Raw genomic sequence first — 5,396 nt, forward strand, 5'->3', positions numbered from 1 at the left:
ACAATAAAATAATGATACTATTAATGATGATGATGATGATAATTATTAATGTTACACTTTAAACGAGTTTCAAATGATTTTGTTCAAATTTACAATAACGAAATATATTAGAAAGAAAATATATAAAAATATAAATAAATCAATAAATAAAAGCCATTTTATTTATTTATTTATTTATATTACAATATCAATATCGATAACAATTTGCATGCAAAATTATTCGCAATTTTAAGAAGAAATAATAAAAATAATATGGGTTAGACCTTGATTATTCAGATGTTTAGTAAATACTTATAAGTAGTATAATTAATTCTATTTTCATTTTAAGAAGTAATGTGATTAAAAATATTAATACGATTCATAACACAATCATGATATATTTAAGTAATTATTAGATTTAAAATGAAAGTATTAATATATATTGATTTAATTAATTAGATATAATCAGGGTTTGTATTTAGTTATCAAGAACCCTCTCAATGAAAGGTTAAGGCCTCCTCCAGATATATATATATATTGAAATATTAAATTTTTCATAAATAAATTGTCATTAAATTAATAATATAATAATAAAATAATTAAGTATAATCAATTTTTGATACTTTCACGAATCACATAAAACAGTGTCATATTAAAACCCATTTACTTATGAAAAATTCCTTATTTTATTTGCATTTTTATATTTTTAAACAACTATCAAAGTAGTTATTTCCTTTTGATCAATAGTAATACATATATCACCTATCCTTAAGCTTTGTTGCAACTAGTTCTTTCCTTTCATTGATCCACTCATTCATTTATTCGTTCATTCATTCATACACAAGTATTCATGGGTCATAGAGTGAATCCATCAAGGCTCCTCCTGCTTTTAAATATATTTTTGACAAGCAACTTGGACACGTGCCTTAAACTTACACCTGGACTTCCTGGCATAGACATCTGTCCTGCCATTTCATTGGCCACGCCTTATTTATAAAAACGTTCTAACCTTTCGACGAAAAAGATTCGATCACAAAATTATTTACTATTATTTACTTTTTTTTTTTTTTTTTTTTAAATCTTTACAATAAAATTATTTTCTACCGAAGAAAAGAATTGAGAATCAAAGTGAAAATATTCATTAAAATTAATCGTAATACCTGTTATATCGAGTTTATAATTACTTTTGTCAAGTGTACTTATATATGTGAGTTTCATGTCATGAATGAACAAAAGTCAGTCATTTCCTTTATTCAAAGATAATCGCTTATGATCCTTATTACTTTACTACTTGTCGCTTTGTGACAATCTAATTAACATTTGTTAATTACACTAAAGATCTTTGATAGCAAAGTTAAACGAAATTTTTCTATCACGAATAATTGCAAGAAATGGTACTGAGTTGCTTCCTAAAAAAAATCAACTTCATTTTTTATCCTATTGCAGATACCATAACGAAAAGATAAATGACGTAGAAAAATGTATAATAAGTAAAAAAAAAAAAAAAAACAATTACGTTTGAACAAATCCGATCAAAAGCTAAGAAGTTAACCTGTTAAATATCAAATTGTTCTTTTTTCAATATTAACTAACACACATTTTATTTCATGAAATTCTATTGTAAATGAAAAACAAAAAAAAACTACTCAAATCTCTATTTGAAGATCTTGGCCGTATGACGTCAGTTATGAAGAGCGATATTTATCGAAAAGAGAATCCGTTATTCCGAAAAGATGTTCTTTGGAAAGTTTGCCAAGAAAACTAGCTTTAGTTGGGTATTTGGGTCTTGTCCGGATTACGTCGAATCGATATATTACTATCGTAGAGTATATTAACGGGGAAACTAGAAATCGTTTCTACGTTGTTCGATTAATCTTAGACTAGCGTGTCTACTACAATTTTTTTTTTTATACTTTTCTTTCAACAACAACGTCGCGACGATCAACTAACCTTTTTCTTTACAGTATCTACTATCGAAGTTGATCATTATGGTGTTTAACCGGATTCCTTCTTCTTCTATCAATCCATAGGATCCCGATATAACTGGTATGTCATAATAAACTTAAATCGGTAACGATAAACTTTGAATATTTTCTTTTTTTTTATTGATATGACACTACTATCTTTATATCTCCTAAAATGTTTAATGAATTTTCTAACACGTGCATATATTTCTAGTTTCTATAATACTTTGCATACTCTTGACATTCTAAGTAATAACTTTTATAATCTAGTAGAAGTAATTTGTTTGATAAAATAATTGACATAAACAAAATGTAATCTTTACGCGTTAAAAAAATTATTATTTAACAAATGACACATTTAAATTTAACGTAATTATTAATTATTAAAATAGACAATTGATTTCCTATAGAAATACTTGCAATGAGAATAGTTGAAGACGACTTTCTATCATTTTGTAAAATAATCAAATAATTCTGACCGGTAGTATAGATAAAAATGAAAATAAAAAAAAAAGAAAATTATGGAATAGAAGATGACGAAGAAAATATGTTTCCGCAATTCCCATGTCAGAAGAAACATCCGCCTACGTATGTACATCTCGATCAAATACGAACTCTTTATAGGAACTTTCCTAGGACAACCCACACATTTGAATCGTATCGTATACACCATAGTCAACCATACACGGTCGAAATAGACGTGACTACTATGAGAAGGCGACGTGATGTTTCGTCATGTGCCTTTTAACTAACATGCTTGCTTGGCTAGTATGCTTGCCTGGCATGATCGTCTAGCTTAACTTCCTAACAGCATAAATAGAAACGCGTTTAGATGCGAGTAAGGCTGAACTATTATTTGCTAGACTTATTATTCGCACGCTCGGTCAAGCTAAAGTTTACCCCGCGGCTATAACGTTTAAATTAATTTTAACAAGGATTAATTACGGCCAACTTACTTACTCTCCCATGGAAGAGAGAAAATAGAAATACAAAAAAGAAAAACAATAACAAAAATGAAATAAAAACTATTTCGTTCCAAATTACTATCGAGTATCAATAATACCTAATTAAATAATTAAATAATTATTTAATTAGGTAAATAGATTTATGCTTTATGTATTATGCAGTATTAGTAGCAAATCACGAAGAAATTCAACGTTTTTAAATAAACATTTATGCTTAATTCAATTAATAATACAAAAATAGAAATAATTATGTGATTGTCATAATTACAACCAGTAACTCGTGCCGATTAGGACCTTTCATCCTTGGCATGATTGAGCACTGGATGGACTTTAAATAAAAACTCACGGTTTAAGAAGTTGTGCGATGATTCCGAAACATTTCTACTTCGCAGCAAGTATTGTAGTCTGATGATGAAAGACGATACTCGATTTGCCATTAAAGAAGATCCATCAAAGATCCAACGAAGAATTCATCCAACATCTTTGAAAGAAAGAGAATTCATGGTTATATCTGTAAAATAAAATAGAACGAAACGATAAGTTATCTGCAATATTATCCAAAATCATATGAAATAAAATCGAATAAAATGTAAATAAAAATGAATACTTACAATGCATTCCAATGGAACGAAGCACAATGGCATCATGGTGATGCACACCTCGCGTGAATCTAATAACGCGGTATAAACGAAAATAAGAAACTATAGATGAGTTTCTTATCGCGAAACCGAAATTTAATTATACGACGAACAACACTGATTCTAATTCGCGTTTGATTTTTACTTATTACTCGCCCGATCACTGATTCTACAACTAATTCAAAGACTGCATTGCACGCAGTCAAATGCAAGAACCAAAATTTCACTCTCGGTCACTTTACATTCGGTCTGAAACACCGACAAGTTGAGATACACATATTGCTTCGCGCACGATTGCAATCTGAAACAGAAATAAAAAACAATACTATTAATATCATTACTATTACAGAAAAGCACATTAAAATTTTTGATGAATTATTTAATACAAAAATATACTTACTTTACTAAACGCACGATGAATGCACGATGGGTCTCCTACCCTTAGGTTGACGATGACAATTCACAAAGAATGACTATGAAACTGCATTACATGCAGTTAATTCAATTAACACTAGATTATTGCAAACTTTTTTGCTACATATATATAATAGAAATATTATTTGTTTTTAAATATATGTTAATTTTGAATACTGCAATAAAATATACGTAAATATTAATTCCTCTTCTCTATCAGCTTTTTCATTTAAACAATGTTTGTAAATTTTTAAAAAAATAGTGAACAAAATAATAGTGAGCAAATCTAGTGTTAAATGAATTTCTAAATGAATTTAATGAATGAAATGTGAACACTATTCCAACGATGATCTGAAACACAAATAAAAACAGGATTATATAAATCGTTGTTATATAAAAATTATTATAATTATTGAGAAAATGTTTAATAGAAAAATTGACTTACGTTTTTTCTTCGTTGATGAATGCACGATGGGTATCCTACCCTGAGGATGACGATGAGCACACTTTTAAACCGAATAAAAGAAACTTGCGAGTTTCTTAACCGAGCAAACGAAACTTCAACATGCGACGATCAACACTGAATCTACTTGTCGACTTTTTTATATTTTATTTTAACGCGATACAACACACGTGTATTTCATTGCCTACACGCACGATTGCAATGATCTGAAATAGAAAAAGTAAAAGAACAATTAATGTCATCGTCGTAATAAAAATCCATTGAAATTATCATAGAAATGTATGATAATAAAATATACTAACTTTTAATCTTCATGGATGATTGCAGGATGGGTATCCTACCCTTAGGATGACGATGTATAAAATAAAATTAAATAAAATATCTGTAAAGCTGAAACACATACTAAAGAGATTACAGTATATTTCTTGTAAATCCTTTCTGAAGGCAGGACACACGTTAAAACCATTGAATATTTTATCAAAAATATTCAATGGTAAATAAAAAGAAATAATTTAATTATCTATGAGAATTGACATAATTAAAAGTTAAAGTTATTAAATATTTATAGAATTTATCAAAGAATGCAACTATTTTTGCTTGGATTAAATGACGTATCAAGTATGTAATGTTAGTAAAAATATTCATTAAAAATCTTTCAAATTGTCTAAATAAAACAGTAATTGTATCAGCAAACTCAACAAAGAGAGTAACCTAAAAAATAAACCCGTTTATATACCGTCCAATGCAATGAAGAATTTGTTAAACTATTTAAATCAAAACGATAACGTTAGAAATAAAATCATTAAATGAAATAATTTAATATGCCTTATTTTCGTTGATGTTGTCTCGTTGAAAGATAGAAAACGAATACGAGGTACGTTACTACGTAACCTTAGTAGAGGAGACCTTGGGAGTGTCGAACGCTCGGCTATTATACACATGTTATCGGCTGTTTACGTTTTGTCGTCGACTC

At 28.3% G+C, this 5,396-nt stretch overlaps 1 long non-coding RNA gene across 1 annotated transcript; it reads right to left on the reverse strand.

Annotated features, from left to right (window-relative positions):
- Positions 1 to 3,260: 3,260 nt before the first annotated feature.
- LOC149031622 (uncharacterized) lies at positions 3,261 to 4,411 on the reverse strand. Its single transcript, XR_016177534.1, has 3 exons — positions 3,947 to 4,411; positions 3,520 to 3,847; positions 3,261 to 3,419 (listed from the first exon to the last, which is right to left on the reverse strand). It is a non-coding gene; the product is annotated as an uncharacterized LOC149031622 (long non-coding RNA).
- Between the last annotated feature and the right edge of the window lie 985 nt (positions 4,412 to 5,396).

Source organism: Polistes dominula, unplaced genomic scaffold, assembly GCF_049000335.1.
Source record: "Polistes dominula isolate Pdom_NZ unplaced genomic scaffold, Pdom_raw_medaka contig_82, whole genome shotgun sequence".
Lineage (NCBI taxonomy): Eukaryota > Metazoa > Arthropoda > Insecta > Hymenoptera > Vespidae > Polistes > Polistes dominula.